Source organism: Podarcis raffonei, chromosome 11 (genome assembly GCF_027172205.1).
Source record: "Podarcis raffonei isolate rPodRaf1 chromosome 11, rPodRaf1.pri, whole genome shotgun sequence".
NCBI classification, from domain to species: domain Eukaryota; kingdom Metazoa; phylum Chordata; class Lepidosauria; order Squamata; family Lacertidae; genus Podarcis; species Podarcis raffonei.
Genome location: NC_070612.1, coordinates 7,644,335 through 7,664,517, shown reverse-complemented (window position 1 = coordinate 7,664,517; position 20,183 = coordinate 7,644,335).

Sequence of the window (20,183 nt, the reverse complement as noted above, 5' to 3'; positions counted from 1 at the left end):
AGAGTTTGGTCAAATGGCAGGATTTAAATTGAATAAGTTAAAGACTAAGGTATTGGAGAAAAATTTAACACAGGTTGAAAAAGAAAGGTTTCAGAATGAGACGGGGTTGACTGTGGTTAAAAAAGTGAAATACTTGGGTATAAATATGACAGCTAAGAATGTGAACCTATTTAAAGACAATTATGAAAAAACTTGGACAGAAGTGAAAAAAGATTTGGAGATTTGGTCAAATTTGAAGCTTTCCTTGTTAGGTCGAATTGCAGTTATAAAAATGAATGTATTGCCAAGAATGTTGTTCTTGTTTCAAGCATTACAAATAATGGATAAAATGGATTGTTTCAAGAAGTGGCAGAAAGACATATCTAAATTTGTCTGGCAGGGCAAGAAGCCCAGAATAAAATTTAAGATATTAACGGATTCAAAGGAAAGAGGGGGGTTTGCCCTGCCAGACTTTAAACTGTACTATGAAGCGGCAGCTTTCTGCTGGCTAAAAGATTGGCTGCTTCTTGAAAACACAGACATTTTGGATTTGGAAGGTTTTAACAATATTTTTGGGTGGCATGCATATTTGTGGTATGACAAGGTTAAAGCACATAAAAGTTTTAAAAACCATATTGTCAGAAAAGCACTATTAAATGTCTGGGTCAGATATAAAGATTTGCTGGAAAACAAAACCCCAAGGTGGCTGTCGCCAATGGAAGCTAAGGCAGTTAAAAAGTTAAATATGGAGTCGAAGTGGCCAAGATATTGGGAAATTCTGGAAAAGGAAGGGGACAAACTGAGATTGCAGAGTTTTGAGAAATTAAAAGAGAAGGTGAGAGATTGGTTGCACTATCACCAAATAAATGAAGTGTTTAAATTGGACAGTAAAATTGGCTTCCAGGTGGAAAAATCAAAATTGGAGACTGAATTGTTAGAATCCAGTACTAAGAATCTGTCAAAAATGTACAATTTGCTGCTGAAATGGAATACACAAGATGAAACGGTTAAATCAACTATGATTAAATGGGCTCAGGACATTGGTCATAATATTTTGTTTGCTGACTGGGAAAAGTTGTGGACCACCGGGATGAAATTCACGGCATGTAATGCCTTAAGAGAAAATATTATGAAAATGATTTATAGGTGGTACATAACCCCAGTCAAGCTTGCAAAGATTTACCATTTGCCTGATAATAAATGTTGGAAATGTAAAGAAAAGGTACATTTTTTCACCTTTGGTGGACGTGCCCGAAGATTAAGGCATTCTGGGAAATGATCTATAATGAACTTAAAAAGGTATTTAAATATACCTTCACTAAGAAACCAGAGGCCTTTCTCTTGGGCATTGTCGGCCAAGGGGTGTTAAAGACGGATATAACTTTCTTTATGTATGCTACAACAGCAGCTAGAATACTCATTGCAAAGTACTGGAAGACACAGGATCTACCCACACTGGAAGAATGGCAGATGAAGGTGATGGACTACATGGGCTTGGCAGAAATGACGAGCAGAATCCGAAACCAGGGAAGAGAAGCAGCGGAAGAAGAATGGAAAAAGTTTAAGGACTATCTAAAGAAATACTACAAAATTAATGAAAGTTAGAATGATGTTGGACTGGAAAGTAAATGGTTACTATTAGCAATGGTTAAGACAAGGAGAATAAGGAAGATTAGCTTAAATTCAAAGTAAAATAAGGGAAGATTTGCTGAGTAATTGATTAGAATTTGGAATACAGAAAAGGGAGGCATGAGGAAGTCGAGGAAGAAAGGTTTAAGAAATTAGGATATGAAATGATACTTGTTTTTTGTTTTGTTTCTGTTATTGTTTGTTTATGTATGTGTCGTGGTTATGTTTTGTTTGTGTGGCTATAAAAACTGTTTAATAAAAATATTTAAAAAAAAAAAAAGGAAAAGAATTAATAACAAGTAGGTAAAGGGACCCCTGACCATTAGGTCCAGTCGTGGCCAACTCTGGGGTTGTGGCGCTCATATTGCTTTATTGGCCGAGGGAGCCGGCATACAGCTTCCGGGTCATGTGGCCAGCATGACTAAGCCGCTTCTGGTGAACCAGAGCAGCACACGGAAACACTGTTTACCTTCCCACCGGAGTGGTACCTATTTATCTTCTTGCACTTTGATGTGCTTTCGAACTGCTAGGTTGGCAGGAGCAGGGACCGAGGAATGGGAGCTCACCCCATCGAGTGGATTCGAACCACTGACCTTCTGATCAGCAAGTCCTAGGCTCTGTGGTTTAACCCACAGCGCCACCCGCGTCTCTAATAACAAGTACATGTGTATTATTACTGATATTTCCGCTGAGCATGCAAACAGTTCAGAACTGCCACCAGAAATTCACCTAAAGCAGAATAGGATGCAAATCAGGGTTTCTGGCCCCAGGCAACACATCTGAAGAACAATGGGTGGAGCGAAAAGGGTTTTGATAAGGTGAATGAAAGCCCTTGGTGGACTTTTGCCCGTCTATAATGGGCTGTCTCTTTCGCTTTGCACAAGTAAACCTCAAAATCACCAGTGTTTTATCTGCATTCGTCTTTAATCAAATCTTTGCCCCGCCCACAGCTCTGGTGGAAACCTCAGTGCTTGTTAATGATGCTCCGAATGAGAATCTTTTTAAAGAAAAAACAAAACGAACTTGCAGACAGCAAATCTTGAAGACTGGCATTCTAGGAAAATGTGGCATTTTCGGAGGCTGGCGCTGCTATTTTCAAATACCGTCCTCATTCTCTAATAGTTTCTCCCTGCACTGATGCTGTGACACAGTCTTAATTTTCTGAGAACTGAAATCAGAAAAGTGTCAGAGAGGCTCAGCGTTTAGGATACCAAGGGAAATGGTTGCCTTGGCAACGGCAAGCACATAAAAAAAAGTATTCAGAACAAACCCTGTTTCGCCTCTGTTTTAAGCTTCTGCTGATAGGAGAATCAAATCTAATTCAGGCCTTCTTTATTGCTATTTTATTTAAGGTGAACAGCGGGGCAGGGGAGCTCTCTCCCTGCCTGGGGTAGACTGCCATCCACAGCACAGAAGCTGCAACTGCAGCAATGAAGACATTGCTAAGAAGCAGCATTCCTCAGAACGTTAGAGACCTGTCGGGTTAGAACAACAACAAAATAGGTCCATCTAGTTCAGCATCCAGTCAGATGACTCTGGGGGATTTACAATCAGGATGTGAAGGCAATAGTCCTCTCTGGTACTCCCACCAACCAGCAGCTGGTATAAAATAACACATTGCCTTTGTAGAGCTGTTCAGAGCTGTGTTCAGGAGCTCACCTGAACAGGTGATGGGTTAATATGAGGACAAGGATGGGGGCGGGCCATGCAAGTCCTCATGTGGGCTCCCCTACTGCAAATGCTGTTTTAAAATCTGTGCACAGTTAAGCACACATATTTGAAGTGAGCTTATTAAATGTGTTTGAAGGAACTGTTTCTTTATCATTTTACAGTGGTACCTTGGGTTACATACGCTTCAGGTTACATACACTTCAGGTTACATACGCTTCAGGTTACAGACTCCGCTAACCCAGAAAGCTAACCCAGAAATAGTACCTCGGGTTAAGAACTTTGCTTCAGGATGAGAACAGAAATCATGCAGTGGCGGCGCGGCAGCAGCAGGAGGCCCCATTAGCTAAAGAGGTGCTTCAGGTTAAGAACAGTTTCAGGTTAAGAACGGACCTCCAGAATGAATTAAGTTCTTAACCTGAGGTACCACTGTACTTACTTTGTTTGTATATGTTCACATCCCGTCTTTTGCTCAGAAGAGCTCAAAATGTCACACATGGTTCTCCTTCTCCCTATTTTATCCTCACAACAACCTCATGAAGTAGGTTGGGCTGAGAGGCAGCAGATGACAAAGGTGAGAGCTGCTTCCTAGTTCTGCTGGATCTCTCAGCGGCCTTTGATACAATCGACCATAACATCCTTCTGGACCGTCTAGAGGGGCTGGGAGCTGGGGGCACTGTTATACAGTGGTTCCGCTCCTTCCTCCTGGGCCGTGTTCAGAAAGTGGTGTTGGGGGATGAGTGTTCAGACCCCTGGGGCCTCACTTGTGGGGTGCCTCAGGGTTCCGTCCTCTCCCCCATGCTTTTTAACATCTATATGAAGCCGCTGGGAGAGATCATCAGGGGGTTTGGACTGGGTGTTCATCAATATGCAGATGACACCCAGCTCTACCTCTTTCAAATCAGAACCAGTGAAGGCGGTGAAGGTCCTGTGTGAGTGCCTGGAGGCGGTTGGAAGATGGATGGTGGCTAATGGATTGAGGGTGAATCCTGACAAGACAGAAGTACTGTTTTTGGAGGACAGGGGGAGAGCTGGTGTGGAGGACTCCCTGGTCCTGAATAGGGTAACTGTGCCACTGAAGGACCAGGTGCGCAGCCTAGGAGTCATTTTGGACTCAACAGCTGTCCATGGAGGTGCAGGTTAATTCTGTATCCAGGGCAGCTGTCTACCAGTTCCACCTGGTACGCAGGCTGAGACCCTATCTGCCTGCGGACTGCCTCGTCAGAGTGGTGCATGCTCTGGTTATCTCCCGCTTGGACTACTGCAATGCGCTCTACGTGGGGCTACATTTGAAGGTGACCTGGAAACTACAACTAATCCAGAATGCGGCAGCTAGACAGGTGACTGGGGGTGGCCGCCGAGACCACATTACACCGGTCTTGAAAGACCTACATTGGCTCCCAGTACGTTTCCAAGCACAATTCAAAGTGTTGGTGCTGACCTTTAAAGCCCTAAATGCCTCGGCCCAGTATACCTGAAGGAGCGTCTCCACCCCCATCATTCAGCCCGGACGCTGAGGTCCAGCACCGAGGGCCTTCTGGTGGTTCCCTCATTGTGAGAAGCAAAGCTACAGGGACCCAGGCAGAGGGCCTTCTCGGTAGTGGCGCCCGCCCTGTGGAACACCCTCCCATCAGATCTCAAAGTGATAAACAACTACCTGACATTCAGAAGACATCTTAAGGCAGCCCTGTTCAGGGAAGTTTTAAATGTATAACATATTAGTGTATTTTTGGTATTTGTGGAAGCCGTCCAGAGTGGCTGGGGAAATCCAGCCAGATGGGCGGGGTACAAATAAATTATTATTATTATTATTATTATTATTATTATTATTATTATTATTATTATTATTTTATGGGGCTCAACTTACAGTTCTGCAGCTTCTTTAGGAAAGGAAAGGGAGCCGTTTCTACAGTTTCCAGACAGATAATCTAATCAGCCAGTCACATGTCACTGGGGAAACAAACAGCCTCCTCTACCAAACATTCAACAATGGAGGCCTGGGCAAGGGGGTGGGGCCAGAAAAGGAGCCAGCGATTGACCACACATTCGCTCCATAAGACACACAGACATTTCCCCTTACTTTTTAGGAGGAAAAAAGTGTGTCTTATATAGCGAAAAATACGGTAGTTCATATATTTACTCCAGTCTTCTAAGAATCTCTGTCCCGCAGGTTTCCAATCACCTGACATTGATGTGATTGAAACATCAAGCTGCTAATTAGCAGCTTGATGTTTCAATCACATCAATGTCAGGTGACTGGCAGGAAGGAGGTTCCACTCACCTGTCAAGGTGACCCACAGAGTGCTGGCCACCTCTTTTACTCACCTCTGCTCTACAGTGTCTTGGCCTATCTTCAAAGTGTCCAACAGGATTATTTCCTAGCTCTGCCTGGTGATGCAGAGCAGTGAACCTGGGACCTATTTTTCCAGCAAAGCGTGTGCTCTACCACCGCACTATAACTCTTCCCCTAAACTAATGGCCATTACATCTTGTAGCAGTGAGTTCCAAAAGTTAATTATGCATCACTTTTGCACCTGTCATGGGCTGGGATTCTAAGCACGTTCCATTGGCACAGTCAGGGATGGAAGGATCAAAGTATTTCTAGTTGGTGTTCCTATCAAGTGTTTTTACCCATAAATCCTCGGGTCTTGATTGTGGGCTTCCCATCGGGGCATCTGATTGGCCGCTGTGAGAACCAGAATGTGGACTAGGTGGGCCTGATCCAGCATACAGGCTCTTCTTACGTTACACCTTTTAGTTTGTCCCGCCCCATTTCCTCCTTAATTTGCAGTTTCTAAAAAGTACATATTTTCCCGAACCTTGTTCCCTAAAAATGCAGATCTTTAAAGCTTTTTGTGTCAGCATCTGCACTGTCAGAACATGATTTATTGCAAAACAAGCATGTCTAAAACATGTGTTTCGCCAACGTTCGGAGAATTGCGATTGACAATTTCATTTCGGTTCATCTGCGAGGGGCAAAGCAGGTCGTTTTGTATGTGGAATTTCCAACAATCAGATTCCTCAGGCATCTGCTGCATTTTGAAGGATTTTTTTTTTAAAAAAAGATGCTGTTCAAAGATCAGGCCTCTGTGCCATATCCCAAACTTTTCCCCTGCTAACACACCTCCAACCCCTCAACTGTACTCTTGAGCTGAAATTTTAAGCTATTTCCTTGACAAACCACTGTGGAATAAAGGGTATGTTCTGTGGGCCAACTCGGGTTCCTTTCTTTTCCCACTGGTAATTTAAGGCCCCTGCAAAGAGACTCAACTTGAGACAAACCTGACGTTGCATCCTAATGCAAATTTGACAAGACAGGCTGAGTTCTCCTTGGAAGCTGAGACGTTTTTTCATCGTCTTAATTGATCTGGAACATACAAACAGCAGGGTTCCGAGTTTAATATTTTGGCAAGATCAACCAGAGCTGCCTTTCTGTATTTAGAAAGCAAAACCGAACTGACAAATGGACTTTGGCTTTCTTATTTGCAGCAAAATCTGCTGCCCTATAGATTTTAACACCCGAGGTAGAATTGGTGTGTCCCTTCAGACTTACTCCCCACACCCAGATGAAGTTCCAGAACAGCCTATAGAAGGCTTAACTAAATAGCTAGGTGGGAGGGTTTTTGAAAAATCTTATTTGAATGGTTTTTACATAATTCTCTGATACCTCCCCTGCATTAGAAAAGTAATTAACATCCAGTAATTGGGGGGCACTGTGGTCTAAACCACGGAGCCTAGGGCTTGCCGATCAGAAGGTCGGCAGTTCGAATCCTCATGATGGGGTGAGCTCCCATTGCTCGGTCCCAGCTCCTGCCAACCTAGCAGTTCGAAAGCACATCAAAGTACAAGTAGATAAATAGGTACCGCTCCGGTGGGAAGGTAAACAGTGTTTCCATGCACTGCTCTGGTTTGCCAGAAGCGGCTTAGTCATGATCCATATGACCTGGAAGCTGTACGCCGGCTCCCTCGGCCAATAAAGCGAGATGAGCACCACAACCCCAGAGTTGTCCGCGACTGGACCTAATGGTCAGAGGTCCTTTTACCTTTACTAATTGGGGGGGGGGGAGAGAGAGGAATTATAAGGCTTGGCTATCAATGGCTGTTTTCTAAAAACACTTAAAGTTCCATGTTCAGTGAAAGTAAATATTGATGTGTCAGATTCTGGTAACAAACAGGAGTCGGCTGCTACCTTGAAACCCTACATATAGGTTAACAGTGGGATGAAGCAGCAAAAAAGGTACAGTGGTACCTCCGGTTAAGAACTTAATTCGTTCCGGAGGTCCGTTCTTAACCTGAAACTGTTCTTAACCTGAAGCACCACTATAGCTAATGGGGCCTCCCGCTGCCGCCGCGCCGATTTCTGTTCTCATCCTGAAGCAAAGTTCTTAACCCGAGGTACTATTTCTGGGTTAGCGGAGTCTGTAACCTGAAGCATATGTAACTCGAAGTACCACTGTAATGCTATTCAAGACTGCATCAAAAGGAATATGGTGTTAGGAACAAGGGAAGTCATAATACCACTCTATTCTGCCTTGGCCAGACCACACCTGAGACTCAGCTATACAGCTGCAAATAAAATATTTTAAGTGTGTTTTAGGTGCATTGTACAATGTAACACTAGATGGTGGTGATGATGAGCCCTTGCTAGCCATGGGGTGGTTCCATGGGATTGGGTGTACACATTTGCATGTGTATGCCTTGGAGCCAAACACCCTGGTAAGTGTGTGAGTCCTCCCATTAGATTTGCCTGCATTTCCCCTCAAACTCTAGTTCCTTTCGTCTGGGATCATTCGCAGATGTTGATACCCCCGGCACAGACAGGTGGAGGGAATTGCACAACGCATGCAGGCATTGCATTAATTCCATGCAAAGCACGAGCTTAAAACTCAGGAGTATTCCCATTCTTTAGCCCACTATAAAACAAAAAAAGTTGTAATAATTCCTCAGAGCAACGTTCCATTCCACTGGCTCTGTTTATGCTGCCTGCGTCTCACCATCTTATGAGATTTCATAAATAGAATCAACAATGAAAGCCACCAGAGACGGGAGAATGGAAAGAGATTGAATCTACCTGTTATTCTTCAATATATTTGGCTAAACACTCCCTAGCTGGCATCGAGCCTTGGCTTATTGGATTCTAGGAATTCAACGGAGGAAAGACACAAATGGCAGCAGATAACCAGATCTTGAGATGCTTTGGGTTCTGCTGCGCGAAATCCAAATGAACGTCTCCCGTGGGAGGTCCTTATTCATTGTGAGGGTCTCATTTGCTTCTGGGGAACATTCCATGGTCCAAGTGGGTGGAGCCATAGTCAAAAGTGGGTGGGACCACAAATGTAAATTCTACTCTTGTAAAGTAGGGTAGTTATGATACTCCCTCATTATTCTTTGTTCTCTATTCTCTATTCAGGCATGCAAGAATGTGTTCCAGGACACATTCCAGCTGTGGGGGCAGAGAACCCACTCAAGGAGGGCACCAAAATGGGCCAGGGAAGGGTGTGGATTGGGAGAGTGGTGTGTGGCTGAGGAGACTTTTGAGAGCCAGACAGAGGCTGTGCATCCCTGGTGCAAACCCCAAAGTGTCTCTGGAAGGCAACCTAATGGCAAGGACAGACCTAGCCTCATTTCCTATTTGTTGTTGTTTAGTCGTGTCCATCTCTTTGTGACCCCATGGACCAGAGCATGCCAGGCACTCCTGTCTTCCACTGCCTCCCACAGTTTGGTCAAACTCATGTTGGTAGCTTCGAGAACACTGTTCCACCATCTTGTCCTCTGCCGTCCCCTTCTCCTATTGCCCTCAATCTTTCCCAGCATCAGGGTCTTCTCCAGGGAGTCTTCTCTTCTCATGAGGTGGCCAAAGTATTGGAGCCTCAGCTTCAGGATCTGTCCTGTAAGCAGTCATGGCTGATTTTCTTCAAAATTGATAGGTTTGATCTTCTTGCAGTCCATGGGACTCTCAAGTGTCTCCTCCAGCACCATAATTCAAAAGCATCAATTCTTCGGCGATCAGCCTTCTTTATGGTCCAGCTCTCACTTCCATACATCACTACTGGGAAAACCATAGCTTTAACATGTCGGCAAGATGCTGTCTAGGTTTGTCATTGCTTTTCTCCTAAGAAGCTGGTGTCTTTTAATTTTGTGACTGCTGTCACCATCTGCAGTGATCATGGAGCCTAAGAAAGTAAAATCTTTCACTACCTCCATGTCTTCCCCTTCTATTTGCCCGGAGGTGATGGGACCAGTGGCCAGGATCTTAGTTTTCTTTTATATTGAGCTTCAGACATCTGTTTCAGGACAATCAGTTGTTGCTTCCACCAGAGGTTTGTTCCATGTGGTTAAAGCATAGCCTCACTGTATTGCTGCTGACTTTTTAATATACAAGTGTTATCTCCGGTTTCTTTAAAAGGACTTTGATCTGAAGCTATTAGCAGGTTACAAGACTTACATCCAAGCGATGGAAAAGTTCACCTGCTGATTTTGCAGAGCACACCACTGCTAAAAGAGCAGGAGAAGATCAAGCAGTTTCACTACCACCCAAAAAATATAATTAAAAAATCAGCCAGCAACCCTATCTCACAGTTAGAGACTCTGCTACTACTATTGGGGAGACCCTGAGTTTAGCTGTTTACCTTATGTTAGTGAAGTACCCCAAGTCAGTAATAAGCAATGAAGTTGCATGACGAAATCTAATCAATCAGGGCTCAAATAGGAAGAATGCAAAGAGAAATTAGAAGCCTGTAGACTTGAAAGCAATTTAGCTTGCATTTAAAGGTGAACTTACCCAAGTCACACTTTTTGAAACACTCCGTGAACCGTGGCTGAACTGCAAACCTTGTGGTTGCAATCTTCCCAGCCGTGTTGTGGTCTGGGGCTGCAAGGGATCAAAGACTTGTTACACCTTCTGCAGCAGGGTCCCTATCCCCATTGTCCTTAGAGCCACCCAACCAGCACGAAAGGGAGGCATTTTAGCCACTGTCTGCTCCAAAGCTAAGTGTTTAGGAAGACTGAAAACACAAGGTGCTTTCAAGAGAATACCGTGCAAGTTCTGTTACACACAATGGAAATCTTCATGGAAACCACAGCTTAAGTCATTCTGAAATAAGTTTATGGAGCACGACAAATCATTTGCCCAATATATGTGGACAGAAAATAGCAGATCTTGCTGGAGACCTGCTATGACCTGCTGCACATGGTCATTGCAATGCATCCCTAATTTTTAAGATTGTAGATTTCTCAGATTATTTTAGAAGGTTGCTTAATCTTGTGAGGGGGCTGGCTGTGAGTGTGAGCAATGGAGACTATCATGAAGGGAACCTGCCCTTCAGAATTTGCTACATCACTACTGAGTCTACCTCTGCAACAAGAAGTTGCTTTTCTCCTGATAAAACTGCATATAAACATCAGCAGAGTCCTGATGGATCAGTCCAATGACCCATCGAGTCCAGCATCCTGTTCTCTCAGTGGAACAGGTGTTTGTGCGAAAGCTGCAAGAATTCAAATGCAAGAGCCCCTCCACTGGTTTCCAGCAACTGACATTCAGAAGCACTTTTGGCTCCAGCTGTGGAGGCATGAGACATCATGGCTAGTAGCCACTGATAACCTTATTTTCATGAATTTCTCTAATCTCAACCATTGCATCCTGTGGCAATGAGTTCCATAGTTGAACTGTGTGTTGCATGAAGAAGTACCACATTTTTTTTCTGGCTGGAATCTTCTGTCAGGTGAAGTTTTGGACCATTACAGCAAGCTGCAGAAGGAGGAGGGGAAAGGAAAAAAACAAATACTAGATGCGTATGCTAAGTACTGCGTATTACAGCTCATTGAAGAGGAACCTTCTACCATATGTGGTGGACATGTCCAGAGATCAGAAAGTTCTGGGACACGATCCATGAAGAAATAAAAAAAAGTTACTAAGAACTTCACATAGCAAAAGACCAGAAACCTACCTTTTGGGAATATTGAATAGTGATATTTTTAGAGAAAATACTAAATTCTTTCTGTACGCGACATCTGCGGCAAGAATCCTGGTGGCTAAGTTCTGGAAGAGTAACCAGGTACCGACCAAAGAGGAATGGTTACGTAAATTATGTGAATATTTGGAACTGGCCAAATTGATGGATATAATAATATAATAATATTAAAGCCAATGAATACAGTCAAGCAGGAATGGAAGTGCTTGAATGATTATTTAGAAAGACAAGGTTCTAATGTAAAAATTTGGCTGTGCCTAGAATGACCTCGTGAATGGAAAAGGGGAATACACCCACACCCACACACCCACACACCCACACACACACCCCTATATAGTAAGATGAAAATAATACTGAAATACAGATAAAATATGAAATGTGAAAGTGTTGTGAGAGTGATGGAAGTCTATTACTATTAATAGTGTTTATTGTATTGAAATATTATACTTTTATTTATTCTTTTACTTTCTACTTTTCTTCACATTTCTTTCTTTCTTTCTTTTTTCTTTTTCTTTATATTATTCTTTATGTATGGCTTGGTATTGATGTATTTACTTTGCAATAAAAAATAAAAGAAAAATAAAAGAAGAAGAAGAAGAGGAAGAGGAAGAGGAAGAGGAAGAGGAAGAAGAAGAAGAAGAAGAAGAAGAAGAAGAAGAAGAAGAGCTGAACAAGATCTCCCATCCTTGATTTCAGTGAACGGAAATGCAACCACTGGCTCAAATGGATAATTTCCATTTCTCAAACGGGGAACCTTTTCCCCTTTCATGCTCATTATCCGAGGGAATTTCAAGGGTGCTACTTTGAAGGCAGGCTTGTTAGCAGCTCAGGCTTCCCTTCTCAGAGAACAATGTCATTGTCTCTGTTTTCTCTTTCTTTATCCAGCTAATTAACTTAGAGCCTTCCTTGCGTAATCCTTTGCTTAATCACTCGCTTGGCACTTGCTTCATTTCACTGAGGTCTTCACCTTTTCACTCAGTGTTTCTCTTTTACCTTGATGTTTTAACTCTTCACCTCGGAGATCAGAAATTATTTGACTTGCTAAATCTTTCTAGGGATTATTTTATCCCAGCCCAAATCTATTAACCCTCAAGACAAGTGTTTGCATTGGTTTCTATGCCTAACTGTGGCAAAAACGTCTACGAGGAAAGGATACATACCAATAGAGAAGTCCTTTCCTAGCTCAGATGCAGAAAGCAGCTGCCAGATGTTGTACTGACAGCTGGAAGGGCCATAGCTCAGAGGCAGAACATCTGCTCCGCATCTAGAAGGCCCCAAATTTAATCTGCTGCTGCTCCAATTAGGGCTGGGAGAGACTCACTGTCTGAAACCCTGGAGCACCCCTACCAGTCAGAGTAGAGCAGGGCTTCCCAAACTTGGGTCTCCAGCTGTTTCTGGACTACAATTCCTATCATCCATTACCACTGGTCCTGCTAGCTGCGGATGATGGGAATTGTAGTCCAACAACAGCTGGAGACCCAAATTTGGGACACTCTGGAGTAGACAATGCTGGTGGACCAACACTCTGATGGAGAAAGGACACCTTCCATTGCTGCCATGTTCCTGAAAGGGGGCCTTTGAGTAGCAGAGCCCACTGGATCTGAACTCACATGGATCCCCAGAGGTGTCAGATCCTTGGCCCCCTCACCTATGTCAGCAAGGAGCTGGCATAGCAAAATGTGTTGAAGTATCCACCGCCACCTTCTGCCATGGTTGGTAATAGAATTGTAGAGTCCATTGCCTGGTTCCTCCTGTCTCTGTCTGGCTCTTAGGACTCCCCCAGTCACACTGTGTCTCTTCTGGCCATATCCCTTACTGCCCTTGGTGTGCACCTTCTTTGAGTATTTTTGCTGGTGGGAATCATCAAATCATGGAGTTGAGGTTGAATCCTGACAAGACAGAAGTACTGTTTTGGGGGGACAGGAGGTGGGCGGGTGTGGAGGACTCCCTGATCCTGAATGGATAACTGTGCCCCTGAAGGACCAAGTGCGCAGCCTGGGAGTCATTTTGGACTCACAGCTGTCCATGGAGATGCAGGTCAATTTTGTGTCCAGGGCAGCTGTTTACCAGCTCCATCTGGTATGCAGGCTGAGACCCTACCTGCCTGTGGACTGTCTTGCCAGAGTGGTGCATGCTCTAGTTATCTCTCGCTTGGAATACTGCAATGCGCTCTATGTGGGGCTACCTTTGAAGGGGGCCTGGAAACTACAACTAATCCAGAATGCGGCAGCTAGACTGGTGACTGGAAGCGGCCGCTGAGACCATATAATACTGGTCTTGAAAGACCTACACTGGCTCCCAGTACGTTTCCGAGCACAATTCAAAGTGTTGGTGCTGACCTTGAAAGCCCTAAATGGCTTTGGTCCAGTATATCTGAAGGAGTGTCTCCACCCCCATCGTTCTGCCCGGACACTGAGATCCAACGCCGAGGGCCGTCTGGCAGTTCCCTCGCTGCAAGAAGCCGTTACAGGGAACCAGGCAGAGGGCCTTCTCGGTAGTGGCACCCGCCCTGTGGAACGCCCTCCCACCAGATGTCAAAGAGAACACCTACCAGACTTTTAGAAGATACCTGAAAGCAGCCCTTTTTAGGGAAGCTTTTAATGTTTAATAGGTTATTGTATTTTATTATTCTGGTTGAAGCCGCCCAGAGTGGCTGGAGAAACCCAACCAGATGGGCGGGGTATAAATAATATATTATTATTATTGTAAGGGACCCTCAACACAGGCATTTCAACTAAAGCATCCATGTCCTTGAAGTCTTGCTTGACTTTATAGAAGAAAGAGCAGACTGTGTAGGTGTGGAAACTCTCCCGCCTCTCACCCCATCCACCATAGTCTTGTGGCCCCTGGCAGCTCTCTCTGAAGGGAATGTGGCCCTGGGGCTGTTAGAGGATTCCTACTCCTGTGCCAGTCAATAGGCAGGCAGTGATGCTCCTGGAGGATTTGTGTTAAATGATTCCTCTTTGATCATAAACCCTAGGGAAGCCTTATCATCACTGAAATTTTAAGCCTCTCTGGGAGCCTTTTTTTAAGCTGAAGAGTGGGATAAAAATGCTTTAAATAAATTATATAATCAAGCCGGTACTTTATCTTCTTCGTTAGCTTCTGGTTCACTTCCAGGCTCAATTCAAAGTGCTGGCTTCGATATTTTAAGGTCCTGCAAAAACCCTGATGTTGGGAAAGATTGAGGGCGCAAGGAGAAGGGGACGACAGAGGAAGAGATGGTTGGACAATGTTCTCGAAACTACCAACATGAATTTGATGAAACTGCGGGAGGCAGTGGAAAACAGGAGTGCCTGGCATGCTCTGGTCCATGGGGTCACAAAGAGTCAGACAACTAAACAACAACAACAACAATTTCCTATCTGAAGGATTTGCCTTGATCGGCCATGTACCTTTCCCATCCTTGAGATCACCACCTGTGGCCATTCTTCACATGTCGCCACCAAAAGACATAAGGTGGGTGGCAGTGGCCTGCGAGCGCTCCAATTGGAAAACAGTCTTTACCAAAGGTGTCATGGACTTTGAAGATACTCGAACTCAAGACGAAAGGGAGAAACGAGCTAAGAGGAAGGCCCGCTTGGCAAACCCTCTCCATGATCTACTCCCACCCAGAAACCCATGTCCCAACTGTGGAAGGACGTGTGGATCCAGAATTGGCCTCCACAGTCACCTACGGACACACCGTTAAGACCGTGTTCATGGAAGACAATCTTACTCGGCTACGAGTAATCGCCAAAGAAGACGAATGTTTTGATGAATTACATTCAGGTCTTTTTTCAGCTGGAACTCCCCGGAACGCCACTGTAGACTCAGGTTGTATATATGTGCAAATAAAACCATATATCATAAAGACACCACAGATTCTGTCGTGCCTCATTCCTGAAAGGAAACACTGGATAAGTGCCTGCAACCTCTGCAATCTCTGCACAACTGGAGTGGTGTAAATATGTTTACATTGCAATGACAAGGTGTGTCAGGCCCTCACAGCCTAAGCAAACACTTGATAGCCGTATTCCTAGCATTGCTTTCTCCCTTAGCTTTCCCCCCATCCAAAAAAAAAATGGACAAGAATTTTTTTAAAGCCTAATAAATGAGAACTTCCACATTGCTGGATAAATAATCCACCTGACTTTTGGAGCCACATATTCATTTTGTAGAAATGCTTCTGGAATGTAATAATAGCTGCTCAAGGTAGCGTTACTAGTTGTAATATCTTGAGATCTAAAATGAAATGTTGGTCGGGTCAGGTTCATTTTCCCTCTGCATAGCTCTGTTCTGAGAACTCATTGATTTCTGTAATTAAATGAGTTGGAAGTAAATCCAAGCCCTTTGCCTCGTGTTACCAATCAGAGCTGATGCCTGAATTTTAATAAGCTGTTTAGTGTGATCTCGTGCCAGAGTGGGTAGGTGTTAACAGTTTCTCTTGCTCCAGAATTCCATGTAGCAATCTGCGGTTATAATTGACTCAGCTAGGACAGAAGAATAGAGGAGGTGGAATGGCTTCAGATTAAAACGAAGCAGCAAAGCGCAGAGAGTGGCTAGTTCAATGAATACTCAAATAAAAAAAACCCTTCCTCTTTTTGTGTATGTGTTGAACTCAATGGTTACAATTTACGTGTTCCTTTCAAAGAGATTGCTGCCTTTCTGATTCCCAGCCTGCTCTGGGGAAGGGAGAGATCTAACGATTCATTAAAAATAAATGGAGAACTCCGAAATACAGACATTCAGATGCTTAATGAATTAGCCAGGACAAAAGCCATACAAGTGTAGCTGCTCGCACATTTAGAGCTGCTCGGGTGTCGGCCTTTTATGCTGAGAGAATGCAAAGACTCTCCACCGAAACATTTCAAAAGTCCATGAAGGAGGTGGACAAATTTGCGGGGGAAGATTTGGAATACCAATGGACCTTAGTTGGGATGGTTGCGTGAAACCAGTATGTTCATTCCCCAGGAGGCGACTGATTAGTAGTTACCAGAGACCAACAGTGGAGCAGGAATATTCCCTTCTTGCTAAGCTTATGAGCTTCTCATAGCCATCTGGTTGACCACTGTGCAAAATGAATGGCAGACTCAATGGACGCTTGCTCTGATAATGCAGGGCTCTTGCTGTGCTATCATGAGGCACAGGAAGAGCTTTTTGCTCTGCTGGCCAGGTCCTCACTGGATCCCAGCCGCGAAGGCCAAATTTGACAGGTGAGCAGTGCCACCCACCTGTAAATTACTCAAGTCTCATAATTACACCAGCATATTGGGCTCTTTGAAATTCCAAGGTCAGGACTTCAAAGCACCACAGAAGGCTTGCAAAGAGCAGTGGCGTCGCGAGGGAGGGATGGGGGGGGTGACCCGGGTGCCATGTCTGGGGGGTGACAAGAATGCACCCTGCGGCGTGCTCTCCCCGCCACCCCAGGCACGACGGCGTGAGCAGCCATAGTGCTGTTGTAGCCACATGTGGAGGATCGTCCGTTCGCGGCTGTAGCCATGAGCAGGGGATCCCACCATGGTCTGAATAGCACTCGGGCGGTGGTGGCGTCAAACTGCTACATACAACGCATGAATACAACCTACATACAACCTAAGGTCCATGGGCTGGATGCGACCCAATCGCCTTCTCAGTCTGCCCCGTGGACGGTCCAGGAATCAGTGTGTTTTTACATGAGTAGAATGTGTCCTTTTATTTAAAATGCATCTCTGGGTTATTTGTGGGGCATAGGAATTTGTTCACTCCCCACCCCCAATATAGTCCAGCCCACCACATGGTCTGAGGGACAGTGGACCGGCCCATGGCTGAAAAAGGTTGCTGACCCCTGGGCTAGATGTTCCCTTCAAACTCTGTGATTCTAATCTAATCTAATCTCTTCCCCCAATAACAAAAGGAAGGTGGGACGAAAAATAAGCTGGAACATTTGTGGTACAAAACTTGACAGGATTTCAGTAGGAAGCTATGGGGTACGCACTGATTGCAAAGGAAGCAGATTGACCACCCCAAAACTTTTGTAGGTGCAAGCGGTATTTAAACTGCAATCATATATAACTGCCCTGATACCATAATGAGCACAAAACATTAAGAATGCACAATGATAAGGACATATGGAGGGGCCTTTAATGTTTCTACTCTATCCTCTCACCAGTCAGTAAGGATAATTTCCCCCAAATGTCCGGATTCACCTTCAGGCAAGGGTGTGTTGGGGGGGGGGCTGCGCTTCAGATGGATGAGAAAACATCTTATCTGAACTGGAAAATTAAATATGATTTATAAAATAATTTGGGGGGAAATAAAAAATCAATGACACTGAATATGTTACCATAAATCAAAATGTGCCCAGTTAATGCAGATTTCTAAGCAAGGGTATTGATCGTAGATTCTAATCAGCAGATTGCATAAAGGTTAATTCAGAAATGCACCAGGACGTGGCTTGGAATAAATGAATTCAGTTTAAATGTATCACTGAAATTATTATTATTTTTAGCTAATGGAGTGATAATTGAATTCACTCTCTAATCTGAAGCAAGGGATAGAGTAACACCACAACATAATTACTTGTCTGGTTAAATACATCGTCCTGCATGTCTGTATGTGAGTGTATAATTTGCTTTCAGATTCATGCTGAGAATCTCCCTGCTCTTCCTTATCATAATACAATTTAAGAAAGCGTGGCTTTCCTTCTCCATCAAATTAAATCAATTTGAAAAATTGAAGAGGCTTTTGGCTTTAGCTTTCCAATCATCTTTCATTGTTACTGTTAACAAAAGATGGAAGGGGGCAAGGGGAGCAGAGATAATGCAAGCAATTATAGGAAACTCACCTTCCCTCTTCAGAACTTTCTTAGTGAAGGGGCATGGCTGGCCCAAGACATTTTGGCATCTGAAGTGAACCACAAAATGGTGCCCCCTTCCCAGCCAAGGAAGAAGGGGTGAGTGAATATCTATTTTTTTTAAAAAAAAGTTTTTATTGACTTTTACAATTTTATATTCATTACAACAACATAATATAATAATACAGTCATGTTGTTGTTGTTGTTTAGTCGTTTAGTCGTGTCCGACTCTTCGTGACCCCATGGACCAGAGCACGCCAGGCACTTCTGTCTTCCACTGCCTCCCGCAGTCATACCTTGGGTTAAATATGCTTCAGGTTGAGCGTTTTCAGGTTACGCTCCGCGGCGACCCGGAAGTAACGTAACGCGTTACTTCCGGGTTTCACCGCTCGCGCATGCGCAGACGCTCAAAATGACATCATGCGCATGTGCGGTGAATCACGACCCACGCAGACGCAGGTTGCGTTCGCTTCAGGATGCGAATGGGGCTCCGGAGCGGATCCCGTTTGCATCCAGAGGTACCACTGTAATAATACCTTTATTGTCAATCTATGACCCGTGTACAATGAAATTAACTGAGCCTCCCTCCCCCTCCCACAAACACTCAATCTCATTGCACTCTGTGTGCTTGTCGCACAACACACCAACCCTGAAAGTCAGTTGCACTATATTTTTTTCCGTTCTGCAGCATAACAGCCCATGGATAGAAACTGTTTTTTTGCCTGTTGGTGCGACTGATTATACTTCTATATTTCCTGCCCGAGCGTAGAAGATTAAAAAGGTGCTGGCCGGGGTGTGAATCATCCCTGAGAATTTTTCTCACTCTCCTAAGACAACGATCCCTTGCAATGTCATCTAGCGGGCTCAGGGGAGAGCCCATGATATCATGTGCTGTATTCACCACCCTCTGTAAAGACTTTCTGTCTGTGGCTGTCAAGCCAACTGTAGCATTCGTACGGTGCCCCCAGTCGTCTCATGGACTATTGACCTGTATACCACTAATCCGCTGCCACCAGTCAGGTCCTCCCTGGTAAATCTCTAAGTCTCAGTCAGGTTCTTAAGTTAACAATGAAGACTGTAGCTTATTGCAAACACGAATAAACTTTAAATGCATTTGAAACGCTGTTACCCTTTTCCCTCTTAAAGGTAAAGGGACCCCTGACCATTGGGGTCCAGTCATGGCCGACTCTGGGGTTGCGGCGCTCATCTCACTTTATTGGCCAAGGGAGCCGATGTACAGCTTCTGGATCATGTGGCCAGCATGACTAAGCTGCTTCTGGCAAACCAGAGCAGCGCACGGAAATGCCGTTTACCTTCCTGCCAGAGCGGTACCTATTTATCTACTTGCACTTTGACGTGCTTTCGAACTGCTAGGTTGGCAGGAGCAGGGACCGAGCAACGGGAGCTCACCCCGTCGCGGGGATTCGAACCACCGACCTTCTGATCAGCAAGTCCTAGGCTCTGTGGTTTAACACACAGCGCCATCCGCGTCCCTCTTAGTCTTGTTTTATTCTGTCTCTAACTCTTCTACCTCCCCTCACACAAGAACCAACTGCAGTATCTCTCTGTTTCCATCTGTCTGCCAACTGCCTTTCCCAACCAACCAACCAACTAACTAACTATACCTCGGGCTAATCCCTTTTATAAACAGTTAGGCTCCACCTCTGGCTTTTCTATTGGTCTACCTATTAACTCTTTCTCTCCCCTTGTACAGACATTTTCAAAAGAACGGGCAAACACCACATCAGCGTACCACACTATCAAAAGAAAATGAAAAATACAATTCCCCCCCCCCCGACTGCCCTCAACTTCCTCTTCTGGTTCTTTACATGTTAACTTCTCCTGCTTGTTTCATTATACTTTAACGTTGCATTATTTAGATTAAATGTTGTTATAATCTTATCATTTTTATACTGTAATTATTTTCACATTACCTCTTACACTTCCTTATTTTCATGTTATTACATCCTAATCCTTGTGTTAGTTTTGTTCATTGCAAGTGTTTACTCAAACCCTGCTAGCGAGTCCACTTCTTTACAATGTTCCTGTAGGTTGAACATAAATGTTTCCCAGTCTTTTTTAATGTCTCTGTTGTCTTTATCGCTAAGTTTTCCAGTTAGCAT